The sequence below is a fragment of the Artibeus jamaicensis genome, unplaced genomic scaffold (assembly GCF_021234435.1).
Source record: "Artibeus jamaicensis isolate MK-2021 breed Jamaican fruit bat unplaced genomic scaffold, CSHL_Jam_final contig_391, whole genome shotgun sequence".
In the NCBI taxonomy this organism is placed as follows: Eukaryota; Metazoa; Chordata; class Mammalia; order Chiroptera; family Phyllostomidae; genus Artibeus; species Artibeus jamaicensis.
In genome coordinates this window covers 22,141,500-22,165,861 of record NW_026521814.1, presented here as the reverse complement: position 1 = coordinate 22,165,861, position 24,362 = coordinate 22,141,500, and the positions used below count along the sequence as shown (strand labels likewise).

The 24,362-nt window shown below is 34.9% G+C and overlaps 1 protein-coding gene across 1 annotated transcript in view; it reads left to right on the top strand.

Moving 5' to 3' along the window:
* Nucleotides 1-2,449: 2,449 nt before the first annotated feature.
* The window catches only part of TFPI (tissue factor pathway inhibitor), a 50,219-nt gene continuing 28,306 nt past the window's right edge, over nucleotides 2,450-24,362 (top strand). Inside the window, exon 1 of the mRNA XM_037162999.2 lies at nucleotides 2,450-2,694. The gene's annotated coding sequence lies outside the window, so the exon portion shown is untranslated. The remainder of the gene's footprint in view (nucleotides 2,695-24,362) is intronic.

Sequence of the window (24,362 nt, the reverse complement as noted above, 5' to 3'; positions counted from 1 at the left end):
CAACCACACCTAAAACAAAAGCAAATTAAGAGGACAGCTAGATCAGGAGCAGAACCATAGAAATGAAGATCACATGGAGGGTTAGCAACAGGGGAGTGGGAGGAGGAAAAAGAAGGAGAAGGTACAGAAAATAAGTAGCATAGATGGTAGGTAGAAAATAGCGGTGAGGGCAAGAATAGTATGGGAAATATAGAATCTAAAGAACTTGAGACATGTGGTCATAAACTAAAGGGGGGAATGGTGGGGGAGGGGTGTGCAGGGTGGAGGGGAATGAGGAGGGGAAATAGGACAACTGTAATGGCATAATCAATAAAATATATTTTAAAAAAGAATACATAGGTGTGTGTAAGTTACATAGGAACACAATGGTGGAGAGCTTTCATTAATGCCAAGTGAAGCTTAAATATGAAATCAATTATTTGGGGGAAAATAATTTCAGCTTAGCTGTGACTCTTTCACATAAGGTTCTTTACATTACCAAAAAAAGATTTCTTAAGTGGTTTTGGAGGGAATGAGGGTTTATTACAAGGATATATGTTCTTAAGTACTTGGGAAAAATGGAACTGGGTCTGAGGAAGGGCTGCCACTACAGAGCTCAGACAAGCTCTCTCATCTCTTGAGCTCAGTCTTGCTCTTTTATTCTTTCCCTATTTCCTCTCTCAGGAGTTCTGTATTTCTTTCATTCATTCTTTTTATCATTCTCTTTCAACTATCTTTCTCCATATAATCAGCTTGCACATACTATTATGTCTGCCAGCCCTTTAGCTCAGATTTTTGCTTAAAAGCCTGGCATTTACTATATACTTTTTTTTCTATAGAAAAAACAAAGTGTTCTGATTGGCTGAACTTATTTCTACCCAAGCAGAATTTGTAGGTTGGCCAAAATGCAACTAATGTCCATTTCACTCCAAAAACAAGCAACTTTTGAAAATAATCTGAGCACAAAGGAGACATTGAATGTTCTTGAGTTACAGGTGTGAGGTAAAATTATATGGCAAAGTTTTGCTATTAATATGATACGAAATCCAGAACATGGGTGAGAAAGAAGCACAGAGGAGTATTTGAGCATCTGATTCTGAAGTCAAACCACAGGATTTGAACTGCGGCTCTTCAGACTTCATTTGTCTCTCCTAAACCTTTCAAATGGGTATACAGAAACAATATTCTTCAGTGACTTATGAGAATTAGATAATTTTTCTGCCAGATATATAATAAATATAAAAAATCTACAAGAGAAAATGTTCCTTCTCACTCAGAAGTCAGAGGAAAGAAGGAAAGTTAAAGTCATAAACAGAATCTGAGGTAGAAAAAAAACAAGAAACTAATGGATTTTCTTCACAAATTACTTCAGTCTTCACTGCAAAGTACCTTCTGCCATCTAAAGCAATCTCTAGTGATGTTAGCCTGAGATGACAATAATTCCATATAAAAATAGTAAGAGTTAATGTCGATGATATCAACCTACACAGAGCAATGCTGAGTGAATTCTTTAAGTATTTACACATTGTGGTCCTGGCTGGTGTGGCTCAATCGATTGAGCACTGTCCTGCGAACCAAAGGGTCACCAGTTCGATTCCCAATCAGGCCATCTGCCTGGGATGCAGGCCAGGTCCCCAGCAGGGGGCCCGTGAGAGGCAACTATACATTGATGTTTCTCTCACTATCTTTCTCCTTCTGTTCCCCTCTCTCTAAAAATAAATAAATGAAATCTTTATAAAATATTTACACATTTTATAAAATAATAATAATATAGCATAAGCAATACCAATAAACATGATAGCATTTATTGAAGGTTTGCTATGTGTGGGGGTCCATCTTAATTGTTTTATATATACTTATATGTTTACACATACTTATATGCATCATTCCATTTACTACTTATATCCAGCCTAGGACCTTTTATTATCATTATTTAGGGAAACGGAAAATGAGGTACAGAGTTTAAATAACTGACTAAACTTGCAAAGGAAGCAACTAACTGTGGCAGTGTTCATAGCCTGACATTCTGCAATAGATAATACAGTCCATTGCTTCTGTGATCAGAGCAGGAACTTCAACAGCTCTCAGATTTTTTTCGTAAATATACTGACAATATGGATGAAATCTTTGAAGAAGATAAGAAACTGCAAAAAAGGTTTATTTCACGAAATAACAATGTAATAATAAACATATAATGATTAAAATATGTAACTGGTAAGTTGTTTTTTAACTGATTACAAAAAGAATCCTGGAAAGCAAAATAAATAGTTATTCAAAAACAGGAATTTGAAATCCTAGTGTAAGCAGTTTCCTTTGGCAGATTCTTCCATAATACTTTTTTTTTTTAAAACAAGGCTTTTGAGGAGTTAAGCAAAATTATCCCAACAAGAGTTGGAGGAACCTAAACAGGAAGCCTGGCCATTCCCAAACGCCTGTGATTTCTGAAACTGCCTCTGAGGCTTCCATTGCCCAATAGAGAGGAGCGACTTCGGGCAGATTCCTGGCTCGCCCTTTCGCTGCTCACAGGATCAGATTTCATTCCCTTCATTATTCTCCACTCCTCCCCTCCCTCACCCCGCCTCAGTTTCTTGATCTATATAAAAAAAGAAGTACAAAAGACAAATACTGTCTTCAACACCTGGAAGTGAAAACCCAAACCGCCTCAATTCTGCTTTGAAAAAATCTTTCCAAGAACTTTCTTCAGAGATTTTACATGTGAGTACTTAGCAATAGACACTGTAGCCCATGAGAAATAATGTTTATTTATTTTTTAGGGGGGAAATCAGCACTTACTGAGAGGTGAAGAGACGTGGGGAGGGCCATTGTCTGTAACCCTAAAATGAAAATTGACCCTTGTCTGTAAAAAAAGTAAATGTATATGGTCATGCAAAATTAAGTGCTCAGAAGTTTGCATTAAGTTTTTAAGCAAACATATATGCAATACATGTGTCTTAAAATTATAAACAATTTTGTAGAAATGGGTCAGATGTAGCCTTTTTTATAATTTTAAGCTTGTGGTGGCAATTCTTTATGAATTATGTTTGTTTAATTGGACTTTTCTAAATATATGGTTTCCCTTTAAATATTATTTAGTGAATGTAAAGAAATATAATAGACAATGTAAGATCTTTATATTTAAAGAAAACTTTTTCATTGCCATTAATTAATGATATTTAAAATGAGATATAAGCATTAGAATTCTTGTACTCTAAATTATTTTACATCAGCATTAACAAATCTCTTTATGGAAATATTTTACAAGTCACCAAAGACCAGAGCTCTTATTCTAAAATACTTAAATAAAAACATATATAATCAAGCCTATATATAAGGTAATTATGTAAATTAAATCAATAGATATATACCTACGTTATGTACTGTCATGTTCTTGTTGGTTGTGAAACTTTGCTTTTGGTAGCAAAAAAAAACATACAGCATAGAAGTATGTGTCCATAGAACTAGATAACAATTTTTTAATTGTGAAAAAAGCTCATTTGCATGAGAATGTCACCAAAAAGTGAGGAACTAGAGCAAGTTGCATGTAGAAAAAAGCAAACTGATAAGCAACAGCCACACTGTGACTCAGAGCTCTGGGAATTAGTCACAAAATGACTTTGCGTAATGTATAACATAAACACAAAGGTCAAACCCAAGCAGGAAACACACAGGTCAGAGAGTCATTCTTCATGTGTAAAAGCATAATATTTACGTCAGAGAGGTCAAATTGTGTCAATTTTGACTTACTGAAAAGTTTTTTAACCTAACAAAATCTTTTAATAAAACATTTGTAAGATTTTTTAAAGTTCATTCCAGTGCATAAGTGTTTCAAGACGTTATCTGTATCTCATCTATTCCTTAAACTAAGAGTAAATAACCTCTTTGAAAATTTATTGGCATACAAAAATTTAATTTGGGGCCTATAGGTTAATAAAATGATATAAAATACTCATAGGGACCAACTGAGATTAAAAAGTAATAAATACAGATGATTAACATTATAGATGTAAGAGTAAAGATTTAAAATCCTTCTTTCATTTAGAATGGAAGGACAAAGTGCTTCTCAGATAAGATCAAATTCAAGGAGTTCATCATCACCAAGCCCTTATTATATGAAATGTTAAAGGGACTTACCTAAGAAAAAGAAGATAAAAAAGATGAACAGTGAAAGGACAGCAAACTCACAGTTATCAATAACCACACCTAAAACAAAAGCAAACTAAGAGGACAGCTAGATCAGGAGCAGAACCATAGAAATGAAGATCACATGGAGGGTTAGCAACAGTGGAGTGGGAGGAGGAGAAGGGGGGAGAAGGTACAGAAAATAAGTAGCATAGACAGTATACAGAAAATAGATGGGGGGGCAAGAATAGTATGGGAAATATAGAATCTAAAGAACTTGAGACACATGGTCATAAACTAAAGGGGGGGTAATGGTGGGGGACAGGGAGGTAGGGTAGAGGGAAATGAAGGGGGAGAATAGAACAACTGTAATGACATAATCAATAAAAAATAAATTTTAAAAAAACTACAAAAAAAAGATTTAAAATCCTTAGAGTAAAACCAAATTTGTCTCCTGGCAACCATAGAATCTTGTTGGAAAACTTTATGACATTTACAAAGGTACCATTTGGTTCCTCTTTCTATTAATTATGCTAAATTGAAGAATTCTTTTTAAAGGTGCATTCTAATAGCATTTGTTTTACCTCCAAAAACTAGATCAAAACTCCTTGGGAGATGTGACTCCTGTGGCAATGGATGATGCCATCAGCTACTGCTTGCTAGCCTGAGTATCTGTAACTCTAGTCTTTCTTCACTTGTCCATGGTACAACTATTTCAATTGGAATCATTGATTGTTGCTAAATTAAAAATAAGGATAGCAATCTATAAAATAGAAAATTGTTTTTGTATTAAACTATAATTTTCATGTACTAGTTTGTTCCATCCTTTAAGAATTAATTTTCTGATCTTTGTTATATCTACATTATTGAAATTCAAATATTAATTGGGCAGGATGATAAACTATGGAGGAAAAAGGTTAATCTCAAAAGGTTAATTATTCCCTAGCAATCTAACAAAATAATAAATATGCTATAGATTCTTTAAGAAAGGTTGGCTTATTAAATTCAGTGTCACAAATTTTTAAGACAGACTTCAGCTTATATCTCTACCTAGTAGAAGAAAAACACCAAACTAAACAGCCAAAAACATAGATAGATAGATAGATAGATAGATAGATAGATAGATGATAGATAGATAAAAGTGGAACAAACAAAAGTGAAAAGGTAATGGAAGTACTCAGAACAGTTTTTTAATGTTTTTATTAGCAGAAAATTATATATGTTAAATGATAACATTGATTAAAATGGGTTAATTATATCATTAATTTATTTTTGCAATGGAGACTGATCTGAGAACTGTACTACAATCCAAGTCATCTATTTTTCAATAAAAGTTATTTCTTTTTTTTGTTTACCACCTAAAACATTTACCTTGAGTAATTTGATTTTCAGAGTTGACTTCTGAAGGACAAAAGGCATTATAGAGTGGATAGAATTATACCAATGCTATAATTTTCTGATCATTACCATGTGCATTAGGAGAAATCTGAATTCAAGACATGACATGACTATTGAAGTTCTTATTTCTGAATATTAATTTCACCAAAATGAAGAAAGGGTGCAAGTTTTTTCCCAGAGCCTTTTTTTTGCTAGGTCAACTTTCCTGGGCCTCCGAGACCCTCAGTGACCACTTTCTTGGTGTGATACCTCATCTCCAGGAGCCCGGGCTTCCCACTGCTCCCTCCCCTGTTTCTTCTCTAGACGTCAGGTGCCACATGGAAACAGAGCATAGGCTTCAACTACCAAAAGGCAGGGAGGGACCTAATCATTTCCACTTTCCTCTTTCCACTAACAATAACAGAAATCGTTGGACCCATGTCAAATCTGCTACATTACTCTCTCTTTAGGCCTTCCTTTGGGATTCTGTGTTCTCTCTAAGTTGAGAAAAAACAGAAGAGTAAAAGGACACCATGGTCCATAGTCAGAGTGCCAATGATGCACAATTCTGTCCCAATGGTTCTGGCAGACCACAGGTCCCTGAAGATACATGGACTTATTGCAAGGAATCCCCAGGCAAAATGTGTTGGTAGCATTTTTTACAGACTGAATAAGTATCATGTGTTGTTAATTAGGTTAGGAATTGGAAAGTATCGATCAATATGGCACAGATAAAATGCAGTGCTCTTGCTACAAGCGTAATGTGCCCCTGACACCCTTCAACTGGACCGCAGCGCCGCTCTGCTGCCAGCCTCACTCCGTCTGCCCTGTTTGTGAGTCCCACAACACCTCTCCCACCTGTAACTGCATCATAACCCATCTCTCAGCGTCACATCATTCCTCGTTTCCCAAGGCTTCCAAAGGGAGCAGGTCTCAGTAATGGGGTCAATTTCCAGAATAAAAGCATTTGTTGCAAAATTTTGGTAATATGTTTAAAATTTATGTCAGAAACTTCTAGGTACCCCAGGAAATAAAATGATTATATCAAATATGATATGTAATCCCTTTGCATGCAACTGGTTTCAAATAGACATGAACATAAAGTGAATGAATTTCTGATTCATGCATTATGCATGAACCTTGAAAATAGTACACTAAGTGAAATAAGCCAGACTGAAAAATAAAAAAATAGTGTATAATCCCACTTATATGGAATATCTAGAATAGGCAAGATTAGAGGTCACTTGAGTCTGGAAGGAATGGTGAGTTTTGCTTCATGAACACAAAGTTTCTGTTTGGGTGATAAAAAGTTGGGGGCATAATGGTGACAACTGCACAACATTGTAAATTTAATTAATGCCCCTGAATTGTATACTTAAAAATGATCAAAATATCACATTTTATATCTATTTTACCATAATAAAATTTAGTAGAAGCTATTAATAATAATTTAGTTTGAAGAATTCTAGAGCCATAATAATCTCTTTATATTTTCTTCATAGATACTTATATTTTCAAAAAGAAAAACAAGATACTCCTATTTTGTTTCATGACGGAACTTTGAACATATTTTCACATGAAATTGTTGTACTGCAAATCAATGTTTTTTACTCATAACATCTTCTTTCTTTTGCTGATATTGAGATAATTCAAGCCTCACAAAATTAAATTGCAAGTGTTTCTTCCCTTCTGTTAAATATTCTAGAAAAGTTAATGAAAATTGGCATTATTTCTTCTTTAAAGGCTTAGTAGAGTTGTGCTGTAAAACCATCCAGGCCTGAAGTTTTCCTGAAATACCATTTTCCTATCTTAATAATGGGTACATAGAAAACTGTATACAAAAAGCAGGAAAAATAGAGTAGCCAAAGTTCTTTCTGTATCATTCTCTTTCTTCATATGAACAGTAAACATAATAGAGACACAGTTAATGCATGCAATCTTCTCTTTCTCTTCTCACACCCAATTTTTAAATATTCATTGTATTTTTTTCCATTTTCTTTCATTTGGAGCTATTGGCATTAGTAGTTAAGTGGAACTGTGTTCTTGGAAACCTCCATTTTGGTTCGCATATATGATACCAACTTTTACTTGTTATTTTTCCCAAATTAAAGAAAAAAGTGGAAACAGCATGCAATGACGAGCTTTGCTTTGAAACGAACTGGGTTAGTACGGGAATCAAAGCCACTGTGTGGAGGAGAGGTGAAGCAACTCAAAGAAACGATTGTCACCTTCTTTGAAAACAGGCTTTACAAATGTAACTGTAAAATCCAGAAAACATAACTGCACACATTTCTTTCTAAAACAGTTTTAGTAATTATGGTCAACTATATAAGAAGGAATCCTTTGAAATTATTTTCTTTATTATGTGTTTCTATTTTATTTCCCATTGTTCATTGTAGTTTTAGTATATATCACATTTGGGGAGGACTTTATTTACAAATTGTTAGAAATATGTCTACCTATATACATGTTCCCTATTCTTAACTTCCTAATTATCTCTTTATTCTCTCTTCCTTATTGCTTCTTAATTTGTTTCTCCATATCTCAGGCCTCCACTCTTCTCTTAAATAACTGTAAGAATTAATACTCCCTGTTATTATTTAGAAAGAGTGTTTTTTCCTCTTCAAAAAAGGAAACATAAAAATAGTTGCTTTAATTGATGAATTTCTTGACTTTTTCACTTATAGGACCTTGGCCCAAAACAGAGAATAAAAATTTTCCCTAGTTTAATTTGACTAAACGATCATTCCTATAGAATATAAAGAATCTAGAATTTACTTTAGAGGAGAAAAAGGGAAGATATTTGGGAGAATAGTGCATCTTCCCAAGGCTTGAAGTCGCCCTTTCCTCGAATGGTTGCAATTCCTGTGCTTGAGGTGAAGTTCTGCCAAAAGGCAAATGTAGGGGGAAAAATGTGTCTGGACTTCAGTTTCCTCATTAAAAACACTGAGCTATCCCAGGCACTTATCACTTATAGTTCCTTTTATTTCTAGCAGTGTGTATTTGTAGACCTTGTCCTCCACTTCAGTTTTTGCTTTTGGTTTTGTTTTTTTCTTAATAAACTTAGTTGACACATGTTGTATGCCATTTGGTTGTAACATGAAGACATTCACTCTTTCTCTCTGGTGTCACCCTTTTCTCTTTATGGGATTGTTTTTCACTTTTATTTCTCACAGGAAGAGTGGTAAGAAGTGAGGCCTACACAGAGAACAGTTTGTGACACTTTATATTCCCAGATGACACTTCCATGCTTTATATAATCATACCTGACAACTACTTTTGTATCGAAAAGATATAGAGTAACATTTTATCAATGAAATTGTCACAATCTAAAATACAAAGATGTGTTATGATTTGACTTGGTAACTAAAACTAGGAAATTTTACATTGTGCAATTCCCCAAAAGTATGACTTTCTGAACCAAGAGCCAAATCTAATAGACGATTCCCTAGTGGGTTGGCCAATCTTTTAGTAAACATGGTTAGAGCAATAGTCTGCTTTAGTTTGGGAGGTTTGTTTTTTGTTGTTGTTTTGATTTTGATTTGATTTTTATTTTAATTTTATTTTTTAATTATGCTTTTTTAAAAAGATTTTATTTATTAATCTTTAGAGGGGAAGGGAAGGAGAGAAACATCAATGTATGGCTGCTTTTTGTGCATCCCCTGCTGGGAACTGGCCTGCAACTCAGGCATGTGCCCTGACTGGGACTCGAACCGAGATCCTTTAGTTCGTGGGGCCTGTGCTCAATCCACTGAGCTACGCCAGCCAGGGCTGATTTTATTTTTAAATCAGCCTGCATTTCTAATATTAATTTCTTTATTGGATATACAATGTTTTGCTTCATTTTTCCATATTTTATCTTTATATTGTATATAATTTTTAAAAATGTAAAAATTCGACTCTTTTTATATCAGAACATCAGGCACTGTTTAGCATTATGCTAAGTAAACAATCCAGACAGTGAGGGACAAATACCATATGATCTCACCTTTAACTGGAACTTAATCAACAAAACAAAGAAACAAGCAAAATATAACCAGAGACATTGAAATTAAGAACAATGTGACTAACTAGAGGGGAGGTGGGAGGTGGTTATAGGGGAAGGGTTTTCAGGAACAGCTATAAAGGACACACGGACAAAACCAAGGGGGCGGGAATCAAGGGAGGGATGGCTGGCGTGGGGAGGGAGTGGTGAGGTGAATACAGAGAACTGTAATCGAACAACAATAAAATAATAAAAAAAACAATTTTAATGATAAAAATGGGGGGTCGTAGTGCTATTTTCCCACCCTCCAAGTATCCTTGAATTAAAAGTGTTGAAAGCATTGATCAATAACCAGTTTAAACAGAAAAAGCAAAATAACTCAGCTAAGTTGCCTGTGGCTGTGGTAGGTAGGACAAAGTCATAGCACAAGTGGCTTAAATAATGGGGTAATTTATCCCACATTATGCAAAATGCAGAGGTAGGAAGCTTCAAGACTGGTTAATTCAACACAAATGGAGGTTTTGTCCATTATTTTATTTTCACATTTATAGCAGGTCATCTTTAGCTTGAGGTAGTTCTCCTCAAAACAAAAACTCTTTTAAGAGTACTCCATCTTCAACTCTGGAAGACAGCATACTTTCTCTCTAATCTCATTGGCCAGAGCTTAATCATGTAAAAATATCTAAAACAATCATTGTAAGAAAAATGGACTCATCATAATAGTGCAATTAATGGAGAGCTTATTATTTATAAATTTATTCCTTAACTGGGCACAGGCTATCTATCCCTGAGAACTGAATTATGAACATATTTAACTCACTTCCTCTTAACGAAATGTGACAGAGAATGGGTGTTGTATTAAAAAGATGACCGAAATAACATTTTTAAAAGTTGAAAGAAATGACACAGGTGCATCCCTTATCTTATTGACCTAATGTATCTTCCCTTATTAAAGTATATTATTCTGCATGAACACCAATATTTGCTTAGTTGTCCTCTATCTGCTGTGTGATTTACACACACTATCTTTACTCATCATCAGCACAAGTAGGTTGTTATATACAATCCTCATTTAACAGACAAAAAACTTAAATCTCAAAGATCTTTAAAACCTTTTTTGTAGTTAACTAGAAAGCACCATACCGATATTCAAACTATATCATTCTTATTCTGTTCTTTACCCATTCTTTTCATGTAATTTTACCATGGTGCCTTGCCCTCCATTTGAAATATTAACATATTTATTTGCTCCATTGCACCTATTTTTAGTTCTTATATCATTTTAAAAGATCACAAGAGTAGAGTAGAGTTTGGCCCTCCATGGAGGTCCGCACCACAGCTCTCTGTACGCCCGCCCCTGCCCTGCCTCTGAGCAGCTGGTTACCCAGGTCAAGTCAGGCAAGTCAGTCTGGGCCAGGTGCTGGTGTGACTCCATCGTTGTCCTTTTGGTAGGAGTTTCAGGAGCAATTTTATGAATAGAGAATATTAGCAGGTTTTCTAAGAAGTGAGGATGGAAAAAGGAATAAATAATTAGGTGACTATTTATTATCCTCTCTAGTAGAGGAGTAATTTGTAATTCAGGTCTACTATCTTCGCTTTCATTCCTGTGGATTCAAATAATTTATCTATACATTTGTTTTAAATCTCTCCAGTGCCTTTTTACATTTGTAAAAATTTGTTTGTTATAGATTCCTTAATTCATTGATTTGTGTCACATATATTTTTTGAGCTCCTACTAGATAGTAGATGGAACAGACATGAATTCTGCATTTAAGGACAGACAAGACAGACAGTAAACAAGTAGACATGTGTTGTGTTACATAAGAATAAGTGCAGTAATTAAACCCAAAAATGTGAGAAAAGTAGAACATAATCATGGAGCTATTTCTTTTAGGTGCAAAAGGAAGGGCTCTAAGCCCTGACCAGTGTGGGCATCGTCCTGCAAAATGAAAGGTCACTGGTTTGATGCCCAGTCAGGGCACAGGTCTGGGTTGTGAATTTGATCCCTGGTTGGGGGCGTGTACAAGAGAACAATCAGTGTTTTTCTTGCACATCAGTATTTCTCCCCCTCTCTTTCTCCCCCTTACCCCTCTCTCTCAAAATGAAAAAAAAAACCTTAAAAAAAAAGAACTCTGAGCAAACACCACTTGAGCAGAGATTTACTGGGGAAGCAGCTTTTCCATAGCATCCATGTGGCTGAGTCAGAGCCTGAGTCCATGCTGCAGTTAAGAGTGTGTCTGCATCTCTTCCATAACAGTGGTAATGGCTGCTCATTTTCCTAAAGTCTTGCATGAAATGCTACGTACTTGGCATCCAAGCCCTTACGATCTTTTCCTACAAACTTACTGTTCAAAATTATGAAAAACATCTCCAATTTAAAAAATAAAAAAGCCTAGTTATTTTCTAGTTAGCCCACACAACAAACTAGCTGAGAGATAAGTATTCCTGAATTTCAGCATATAAGAATTGATGCACAGGGCAGTGCCTTCTACTCTCTGTTATATCTTATATCAAGATGTATGATTTCAGTTGAGGAACTGCTGTAGAGAAGGGGATAGGCAGTGAGGTCTACCTTACCTGCCAAGTCTTTTTCTTCTTGGTGTGAACTTAAAAAGACATGTTCTTCTTAGAAGAGATTTATAGAGAACAATTATTTTCTCAGAACAGCTGTACCGTGTTAGTAATAAAACCAAAAATACTTATTTTGGGAGAACTGCCCCCTAGGTGTCCTTCTTATATAAATGATTTCTGCATTTCCTACAGGAATGTTATAGGCAATAGCCAGTCCTGCCCCAGGCTTAATAATCCATCAAGAAATAGAACATAAAAGTCTGTAGCTGTGCAGAAAGGAAATAATTCACTTACATATTAAAATGCACATTCTGGACCTCGTACATCTTCTCTAACAGCCTGATCAAAGGGAGGTGGCCTTTTCTCTTAGACAAATTTACTAAACAAGTTTAGAGGCATTTTCTTTTTGAAAATAGCTCCTAATATGTACTGAATCACATCTACCCCAAAATTCATCTGTAGAAGATACCACCCCCAGTGTAATCGTATTTGGACAGGACTTCTGGGAAGTAATTAAAGTTAAATTAGGTCATAAGGGTGATGTCCTAATCCGAGAGGACTAGAGGCCTTATGAGAAGAGGAAAAGAGAGATTTATATATGTGTGTCCATACCAAGGAAAGGCCATGTGAAGACAGAGGGAAGGGGTGTTTACAAGCCAAGAAGAGAGCTCTCACTGGGAACTTGACCAGCCATCCCCTTGGTCTTAAGAATTCCCAGACTCCAGGACTGTGGGAAATAAATCTCTGTTGCTTAAGTCACTAAGTCTGTGATAATTTGTTATGTGAGCCCCACTAGACCAAGACATCTCCTATGAACTTTATACAAAAAAAATCACTTTTGCCATTACCTAGTGAAGATCCAACGTAAGTCTTCTTAGCTGGTTTGAAGTGAAAGCAAAGAAAAATCTTCTCCAAGGGCATCTAATTCATCCTTCATGCCAAACCTTAAACCTGGACTAAATTATTAAAGGTTGCCTATTTTTAGCATTGAGGTTCTTTCGTTCTTTTTTAAGTTTATTTTTATTATTAGCTGGCCTATCCACATAAACTTCGTTTCTAGCCCTGCATGCTGACAGTTCAGGAACTTACCCCACCAACATGGTTGAGAACACAGCTCCATTGTAAGATGGCGATCGCCTTACTCAAATCTATGGTGCCTTTTTCACATATTCACTTACCATTTTTATGACAGCAAATCACAGTGACCAACCCACAAATTAGTGTATACTTTTTACTAATGTTTAAATTTTCTTTGCCAACACTTTTTAAAAAAATCTGACAGCATAAAACAATGATTGATGGCATCTCCTTCAGAGTATCACCTATACTGCGACTTACAGCTATTTTCTTGGAGAAGTTATTTTATCATTTTGAATCGCTATGTCCTCTATCAAATGAGAAAAACAGCACTACTTTAGGGTGAGTGTGAGATACAAATGAGAAAAAAATAATAATGAATGTCCATTAATGTAAACTTCTACTTGAATTATGATTTATTGTTATTAACATAACAAAGTATAATTTCAGCTCCCATAATAAGAAAAAATGGCTTAAAAGCAGGCATCTAGAGAGAAAATCTAAACAAAGACTTACTCTACAATATGAAAATTAATCCCAGATAACTCAAGAGCTGACTATAATGACATGTTTGAAATGGGGCTTTAATAAAATAGAATTTCCTCTTTTTATTTCTGGTCTTTAGCCAAGATTTGGGTGTGTGTGTATATATGTGGTTTCTATTTCCTGTGAAGTTTGGAAAAAAAGAGAAAGCAGGTTTTCAAGCACCTCTATTAAAGAGTTCCCCCTGTGTAGTAGCCTTGTTCTAATCTATTCATTCAAGTGTTGACTGATGGGTGACCTTCTGGGCCCTATGCTCAGGTGCTCCTCTCTGATTGGTTAGCTAGGGGGTGGGGCCAAAAATGAACTTCCCATAGATCTATAAGGGGATAAAGTGGAAATATTCATACAGTAGTAAATATAATTATTAAACAAATATAGACTTTATGCCAGGAATAAAAACGTTGGCAACTCATTGAATCAAAATCATAATGATGATCATGTTAAAAAGTGATTTTAGTTATTAAGTTCTTGTAGGATTAACCCACCAGAAAACCCCATTTTTATTCTGTAGCTCCTTTGATGAATCCCTTTTTAATCATGTAATCTTCCTTTTTAAAAAACATTTTATTTATTTATTTTTAGAGCGAGGGGAAGGGAGGGTGAGAGAGGGAGAGAAGCATCAATGTGTGGATGCCTCTCACAGGCACCCCACTGGGGACCTGGCCAGAAACCTAGGCATGTGCCCTGACTGGGAATCAAACCGGCAATATTTCGATTTGCAGACCAGCCCTCAGTCTACTGAGCCACATCATACAGGGGATAATCATCTTTAAGTCACAATAAGGGTAATATTTCAAGGAGAAATGAATATTGAATGACATAAGAAATTCATATATTTAATTATATTTTTCTGAATAGCATTTGGTCTCTGTTTTTTTTTATTTGAAAATATTTTTTTCAATAATTTTTTTTTTGAAAATTTTTTTCTGTTGAAAATACTACTTATAAAAGTCAACTTCAAAATATAAAAAGAACGTGTATTTAACTATTAGAATCCCCATAGGCCTTTTTCTCTCCTTCTTTCCATTATAGTTTTATTCTAATGTCTTCCTTCTTCATTCATTATCCTTGGTATTACAGTGCTGCAAACTCACCCAAAATGAGAAAGAGCCAAGAAAGCACACAGGTGAAAGGTAAAAACAGGCTGAAGGTTTTACTGGGCAGGGAGTAGGCACCCTAGGGGTCAGCCAAATTGAGCTGATGGAAGTAATAAACACCAAGAGAATGGCATTAGCCACTGCTGAGCAGAAAATTGGAATTATTCTTCAAGTTACATTTTCTCTTGTTTCCTGGTTGTCAGATTTTTGTCTCCCCTGTCTTTGACTAGTACACCATAAGTAGAAGCAGCCAAAATGAAATTTGCTTCTTCTAGACATGGCAAAGTACTTATTTTGCTTAGAGATTAATCGTAAAACTTTCTTTAAAAATGAAACAATATGTGATAAAGAAAATCTGAACTAGAAAGTTGAAATTATATAAGCACCATGCTGATCATATATACATGAACACAGTATGTGATTTCACAGATTAATTTAAAGATGATGAAGTAAGGAGAGTATAACCCCAAACTAATGATAGGTCAGTAACTGTCTACAAGTCATATCATGTATTTCCCAAAATGAGGTACTAGAAATCTAATGTAATTTCTAGCCTACTATCCATCTTTTCCAAAATCTGTGAGCCTTTTCACTGTTTGAATCCTGTAGTAAGTCCTTGGCCATATCAATATCCAATGCCATTCCTTTGAGCTGTTCTCTTCTCTCTAGTCACCAAAGTCAAATTACAAAAACATTTCTGGCCCCGATGCACTTGGATCCCCTTTTCATTGTTGGCTCCTCATTTTGTAGATTTATACAGAGGACTTTTTCTTTCACAGATTCTCTTGAGAATATTAATATCATAAATAAATGGTAAAATTGCAAATAATATACTTCTGGAAATTTCTTAATAATGCTTGATAGGCAATTTGCATCCTGTTGTACCTCCTTTTTCCTTGCCTTCTTAATTATCAAAACATGGTCATATCATTAACTCTGCCAAATACAAATTAGAGAAAAACAACTCTCCCCACTGACAGTCTTTCTCTAACCTCGCCTCCAGGCTTAAAACCAAAAAATTTTCTAGGAGAAAATAATCTTTGTTAATTTTATTTCTCAAGCATATTCCAAATTCTTCCTAACTTCAACCTATCCATAAACTATATTAAACACGCATTTTTAAAAATAAACTTATACCTTTTGCACCCATTTCCTCCACCCCCAAATCCCTGCCTCTGGTAACCACCAATCTGTTCTCTGAATCTATGAATTCAATTTTTTCATTCCATATATTACTGAGATCATATACCATTTGTCTTTCCCTGTCTGATTAATTTGACTCAGCATAATGTCATGTGTGTGTGTGTGCACACACATTTTTTATTCATCCTTCCATCAATGAACACTTAGGTTGTTTTCATATCTTGGTTATTATAATTAATGTTGCTGTGAACATGGGAGCACATGAAACTTCCAATTAGTGGTTTTATTTTCTTTAGATAAATACTCAAAAGTGGAACTACTGGATAACATGGTAGTCATATCTTTAAATTTTTGTGTAATTTCTGTACTGTTTTCCATAGTGGCTATACCAGTTTACATTCCCACCAACAGTGTACTAGAGTCCCTTTCTTCCACATCCTTCCCGCCTCTTACTATTTCTTGTGTTTTTGACAATAGCCATTCTACAGGCGTGTGGTGATAACCTGTACTTTTGATTTGCATTTCAGTGATGATTAATGAGATCGAGCATTGTTTCATGTACTTGTTGGCCACCTGTACGTCTTCTTTGGAAAAAATGTTTATTCAAATCTTTTGCCATTTTCTAATCAGACTGTTTGTATTTTTTGCTATTGAGGTTTTTTGAATTCTTTATGTGCTTTTCAATATTAACCCCTTTTCAAATAGACAATTTGCAAATATTTTCTCCCATCCAGTAGGTTATCTGTTCATTTTGTCACTGGTTTCCTTTGTTGTGCAGAAGCTGTGTAGTATGGTAGAGTCCCACTTGTTTATTTTTGATTTTGTTGCTTTTGCTTTTTGTGTTAACTTCAAAGAATCATTGCCAAGACCCAATCAAAGAGCTTCCACTTAAGTCTTCTTCTAGGAGGTTTATGGTATTAGGTCTTATGTTCAAGCATTAATCCACTTTGAGTTGATTTTTGTGTATGGTGTAAGATAGTGAGTGGTCCAGTTCCATTCTTTTACATGTGGCTGCCCAGTTTTTCCTAAATGAAGAGACTGTCCTTTCCCCCATGTTATATTCTTGGCTCCTTTAATATGAATTAATAGAACATACATGTGTGTGTTTGTTTCTGGACTCTCCACTCTGTGTTATTAATCTATGTGTCCATTTTTTTATGTCAAAATCATGCTGTTTTAATTACCATAGATTTGTAATATATTTTGAAATCAGGGAGCATGACACCCTCAGCTGTGTTCTTCTTTCTCAGGATTGCTTTAGTTATTAGAGATTCTTGCCATTCCACACAAATTGTAAGATTATTTGTTGCATTTTTGTAATGGTGTTAGAATTTGTTAGAAATTGCACTGATCTATAGATTGCTTTGCATATTATGGACATTTTAACAATATCGATTCTTCCAATGCACAAGCACAGAATATCTTGCCATTTATTTGTGTCTTCTACATTTTCTTTTACTAATGTCTTACAGTTTTCAATATCCTTGGTTAAGTTTATTTCTAAATATGTTATTTTTTTGATGAATTATAAGTGGAATTACTTTTTTATTTCTTCCTGTTAGTTTGTTGTTAGTGTAAAAAAGTTCGACGGGTTTTTGTGCGTTGTTCTTGTATCTTGCAACTTGACTGAATTTGTTTATTTGTTCTTACTGGTTTGTGAAAGTCTTTAGGGTTTTCTATGTATAATATGTCATCTGCAAGTTATGGACATTTTACTTCTTCCTTTCCATTTTGGATACCATTTATTGCTTTTTCTTGCCTAAATGCTCTGGCTTGTACTTCCAATATTATGTTGAATAGAAGCAACAAGATTGAGCATCCTTGCATTGTTCCTGCTCTTAGAGAAAATGCTTTCAGCTCTCCACCATTGAGTTTGATGTTAGCTATGGGTTTGCCAGCCATTTTTGTGTTAAAGTATGTTCCCTCTATACTCATTTTGTTGAGAGTTTTTATCATAAATGTATGCTCAATTTTTAAAAATAATTTTTGTGCATTTATTGAGATGATCATATGTATGATTTTTATCCTTTATTTTGTTAATGTGGTATGTCACATCAACTGATCTGTGGATGTTGAAGTATCCTTACATTTCTGGAATAAACCCCACTTGATTATGCTGTATAATCTTTTTAATATATAGTTGAGTTTGGTTTGTCAGTATTTTGTTAAGGAATTTTGCATCTACATTGATCAGGGATTTTGACCTGTGGTTTTTTTTAAACTTATATTGTCCTTGTCTAGTTTTTATATCAGGGTAATGTTTGCTTCATAAAATAAGTTTGGGAGAATTCCCTTCTCTTCCATATTTTTGGAAAAGTTTGAGCAAGGTTGGTATTAATTCTCCTTTGAACGTTTGGTAAAATTCACCAGTGAAGTCATCTGGTTCTAGACTTTTGCTTGTTGGGAAGTTTATGAGTACTGATACCATGTTCTTACTAGTAATTGTTCTGCTCAGATATTCTATTTCACCGTGATTCCATCTTGGGAGGTTGATTTTTTTTCTAGGAATTTATGTGTTGGCACATAATTATTCATAGGTGTTTTATTATCCTCTATATTTCTATGGCATCAGTTATAACATCTCCTTTACTTTTGTTTTTTATTTATTTGAGTCCTCTCTCTTTTTTTTCTTGGTGAATCTAGCTAAAGGTCTATCCATTTTACTTACCTTTTCGAAGAACTAGCTCTTAGTATCATTGATCTCTGTTGTCTTTTGTCTCTATTTCATTTATTTCTCCTCTAATTTTTGTTATTTCCTTTCTTTTATTAACTTTGGGCACTGTCTTTTTCTAGTTCCTTGAGGTATAAAGTTGTCTATTGGAGAGTTATCTTGTTCCTTGAGAAAGGCATTATTATTATGATTTTCCTTTAAGAACTGCTTTTGTTTCATTCACTGGTTTTGGCATGTTCCACTTCCATTTTCATTTGGCTCAATGTACTTTTTATTTTTTTCATTTTTCCTTTGGCCCATTGGTCATTCAGTACCATGTTGTTTAATTTTTACATATTTTTGAATTTTCCAGTTTTCTTCATGTAATTAATTTCGTGTTTCATACTTTTATGGTTGCAAAAGATGCTTGATATGATTTTAATCCTCTTAACCTTATTGAGACATGTTTTGTAGCCTAACAGTGATCTATTCTGGTAAATGTTCCGTGTGCCCTTGAGAAGAACATGCTCTGTTCCTTTCTAATAAAATGTTCTGTATGTATCTGTTAAGTTCTCCATTCTAATATGTCATTTGGTGCTGATGTTCCCTTATTGATCTCTGTCTGGGTGATGTATTCATTGATGTAAGTGGAATATTAAAATCCTCTACTATTGTATTTCTGCTTATTTCTCCTTCTAGGTCTGTTAATATTTGCTTTATACATGTAGGTATTCCTATGTTGGATGTATACATATTTACAAATATTATATCTTTTTGTTTGATTAATCCTTTTGTCATTGTAAAACACTCATCTTTGTCTATTACAATTTTTGTTTCAAAATCTCCCTTTTATGTTATAAATGTAGCCACTTTAGCTTTCTTTTAGTTTCCATTTGCATGGAATATCTTTTTCTATTCCTTCACTTTCAGTCTGGGTGTGTCCTTACATTTAACGTGAGTTTTTTGCAGGTCCCATGTAGATGACGCCGGCTTTTCTATCCACTCAGAAACTCTTTCTTTTGTTTGGGAAATTTTAGTCCATTTAAAGTTAAAGTAAAAATTGCTAGGTATGTGCTTATTGGCATTTTATTAATTGTTTACTTGCTGTTTTGTGGTTCCTTTTTTCCACTTTCTTTACTTATTCTCTGTGGTTTGATGACTCTTTTTAGTGGTATACTTGCATTTCTTTGCTTTATCTTTTGTGTACTTACTTTGGTTTTGCTTTTTTATGGGTATATGTTGCCATATACAAGCCTCATGACACCCACAAAGCAAAACATACATTTATCTTATCTAATTACCTATAGATAATTCCAATTTCCTCTTTTTTCAGTCATCTCTCCTACACCCATGCCATCTGTTCTGATTCAATTACAGCAGTCACCACTGTCTTCTTTCTTTGATCTGGAAAATACCTATCACTTAAGCAAAATTTTATAAATATGAAATCTACTCCATTTGTGTTACATTTTAAAATTTTCTTTTAAACAAAATTTAAATCAAAATATTTTATACCACTAGAAAAGTGAAATAAGCAAAACAAAGGGTACAAGTTAAAAAAAATAGGAGTGGATGGCCATTCCATCATATTTGCTTCTAATCTATTAAATGTTGGTGGGGTTGGTAAAAATAAATAAAATTGCATGGATATGTCCAGAGGTCAGTACTGCAATCTAATATGAACTTACAAAGATTATCTTAATTTATTCATCAAGTATTACTTGTCAGCCATTATTTTAGTGCTAAACATAAAATTCTCATTATATAAAGTATCTAAACGAAAAATAGAAAATTGAAGCATGTAAGTAAATAAATATGTAGGTGGCAATTAGTGCTATTCCAAACAGCAAACAGTGAGATATTGCTGGTAGAAATGTAAAACCCTGTAACTGTTTTGGAAACCAGTCTGGCAGGTCCTCAAATAACTAGAGAAAATATCATCTGATCTAACAATTCTACTCCTAGATATATATACCCCCAAATAATGAAAACTTATGTTCACACAAAAACTTGTGCACAAATGTTTATAGCATCATTTACATTTATTATTTATAATGATCAAAAAGTAGAAAGAGCACAAATACTCATAACTAATGAATGGATAAATTGTGGTGTATCGATACAATATATAACTTTTTGGCGACAGAAAGAAGTAAGGTGCCGATAGGTGCTACAGCAGGGATACACCTTGAAAACAGTGCACTGAATGAAAAAAGCCAGACACAAGAAGTTATATATCGTATTATTCTACTTATATGAATATCTATAATTAGGCAATATGGAGAGACAGAAAGTAGATTAGTGACTTCCCAGGGACTTGGGAAAGGAGAAATTGTGTGGGAAGTGGTATGCGAAAGGGTGGGGAATTTCCTTTTGAGCAATGAAAAATGTTCTAAAGTTGGTTGTGGCAATGTTTATACAGCCCTGAGGATGAATACATTAACAGCTTTCAAATTTTTGAAAATCAAAACTACAAAAATTAAAAATGTATGTTCATCAAAAGATACTTGCATGAAAATGAAAAGGTAAGCCACAGACCTAGATGAAAAAAATCTTTATGGCATGTTTTTTGGCAAAGAACTAATTTGTTGAACAACAATAAAAAAAATAATTCATAATATGTAGAGACCTCTTATAACTCAATGATAAAAAGATTTTAAAGCCTCTGAAAAAAGCCAGGTTATTGAGATAGAGAATGACAGAGGAACTGGTGGTGATTTTCTTTAATGGCGCTCAAAGGTCTTTTAGACAAATGGATATCTGGCAAGGGTTCTGACCAAAAGAAAGGAGCCTTTCCTTCCAATATCTCATAGAAGAGTGTTTCTGTGATAGGAAATAGTAATTTCAAAGTACTACATCTAGAATGAGTAGAGTTTGATCCAGAATCAGTAGTTTTAATAGAGCCAGAGACTAGGGGGCAGTGTCCAGAAAGCTGAGCAGTTTTGGAAAGAATGACAGGAAGTGCCCTGGCTGGTGTAGCTCAGTGAAATGAGCACGGGCCTGTGAACCAAAGGGTCGTGGTTCAATTCCCAGTCAAGGCACATGCCTGGGTTGCAGGCCAGGTCTCCGGTTTGGGGCATGCGAGACGCAACCACACATTGATGTTTCTCTCCCTCTCTTTCTCTTTCCCTTCCCCTCTCTAAAAATAAATACATAAAATCTTTTAAAAAATTAAAAAAAAGAATGACAGGAAGTCATTCTTTTAATGACAGTGAAGTTCAAAGGAGGGCTATAAATAACTTATTGGACACCCTTTCCTTGGAGAAATGATCTTGCCTCATGATGACAATGATACAACAAAACATATCTCAGTTCCTGCTTTGTGTCTTCAGCTGTTTTTTACAGGTACATTTATAATGTCTAATGCAATCTTCCCAGAACTGAATGTATTCCTAATACACACAATTAATATTTATATTCATTTACCTAGTTTTATGCCTAGCACACCAGGTCACTTCAGATGTATTTGAATCCTCTGTCCTTCATATCCTGTCCCTTAGGAGATCGGTTTGCTCTAGTCTGGCAAATGTGACTCAGCTCTGTATGGAAAACAGAATTGAAGTGGTGGGCAGGAGCCAGACCTTCAAACTGTGTTTTCCCGTGGGAATCAGGCCTAGATAATGCATACAGACTGTTATGGCTTGCTCTTGCTAAAACTCCATCACCCTGGTCTAAAACAATGAATGTGTGTTGTCTATCTTCAAGGTAATTTCCAAAGCCTGTGTGAATTTTCCCAAGGACAGAGCTAATCAGCTCATCGCCATTCCCCTCTGCATGCTATTTTCATTTCCTTGATTTCATTCCTAAAATGTAGACAATAACACTCTATGTAATAGATAATAAATCTTTCTCTGATATAAGACCCAAAGAAAACAATAAAAGCCTGTCTAGGCAAAGGTCGGGGTGCTCCCCTCTTGAGGGAGTGGCCAAGGCACCATAGACACGACACTCTCCCCTTGACAGAGGAGCCCTGCTGTTCCCTTTTCCTCTGCAGGATTGTTGTCACCTGTGCATTTATTTTCATCATCAGCCACAACAGGCGGACACTGCTGGCCAGAGTCCACCACACCGTACTTACTCAACCACTCAGTTTTATCGATACTTAATTCTAAAGGTCTCTCACGGTTGCCCTTTTCTTATAGCTCCACTGATGGCCCTTGTTCATAATTTCAATCTGGTCCTGAAACATTCTAGCTGTTAATAATTACATTTATAATTTTGTCTTCTCAACATCTTTTCACAAACCCTGGATTTTATTAAAGCACAACTCACACTTTTTATATGTGTTTTTGGTTCAGAAAATCTACTGGGTTCTCCATATGTATAACATTATTTCTCAAGATATGTTCCAAAAATATATTATAGGGATACAGTCCCTTGTCATGTAAGTTTGGAAATGCATTTATTTCACAAAACTTTGAAGCCAATTCATCAAGGACAGGTGCCCAGGCCAAGAACCAGTGTGAGCACCTATTTATCATGGGGCAAAAATTATACCTGATCTTAAAAAGAACATAATGGATAATCTACTTCAACTTGGATTTTTGGAGAAGACACTAACAATCCATCTGTTAAATTTTCTTTAAAACAAACTGATTTTCTATAGCAGATAAATTTAAATAAATGCCTAGAGCATTTTTGACTGAACTGTCACAAGTTATCTTGACATGTCACACATAACAAATGGTTTTTTGAGGGAGATGTTTGAAAGAAACCAGGTACAAAATTGAGCCTGACTGTAGGTTTAACTAATTAAGACATCAGCATTATAAATATATCAAGCTGCTGATTAATCACCATTCTTGTACTATCCATGAACTTCATTAAGCTGATGACTTCTGTGTTAGGAAACTTTAAATAAAACATAAGAGTTGTATTATTGAACAGTTATAAAATTTAAATGAAAGTTTTTGCAAGTACCTTTGCAAGTGATGCTAGACTTGTGTGGGCAATAAGATAGCGATCAAATGGAAAGTAAATAAAATAGTAAAAACTATGTTTCTGTAGAAAAAATGTGGTAAATAAGTTTTAAAGTAGTAAGATATAAGTCAAGCAGTAAGAGAAATACACTAAGTATACTTTTAAACTAGTGGATGCTGAGATACTGACCTATTAGTTACATTCCTTAATGGTTTTCAAAGGCAGCGTATTTTCAAGCAGATGATCGTCAGGTGAAGTAAGACCAAAACCACCTCCCGAAACCCAGCACGTGCTGTGCATCATCTCAGTTATTGTGGTCTGAGGAGTGCAGCAGCAACCGTGGTGTGCAGCAGCAACCGTGGTGTGCAGGTCCCTGACACCAGACATTTCTGAGATTCGGCTTCAAACCTGCTTTTCTAGTTCTATATTGTTCCACCTTCCCTAGAATGAATGAGATTATGACCTTTTGACCTACATTGTCCCAGCTGGCTTTGGATCCTTACAACCAAGGAAAGCCTACCCTGCCAAAATGGAGCAACACTCTAGGCCACCACTTTCAAAGAGAGTAACTTGATGGATTTAGATGCCAAGTGCTCATCATGTTCTTCAGCAGGCACCCCATCCGAACCTGCTCCCTAAACTGTGGGGTCGAAAGACATGCATTCAACTCTCAAAGTGTAACAGGGTTATATGTCTCAAAAATCCAATGGAAACAGAAGAGTTGCTGAAAAATACTTAAAAAAATAAGACAAAAATTACAAGTTTAGCTAGTAGAATCTTCATATATATATATATATATATATATACACACACACATATATATATGCACACATATTTGTGGATCAAGTAGTTATGATACGATTTAGAAGGGATGTAATAACACTGCTTTTTGCTAAAATTC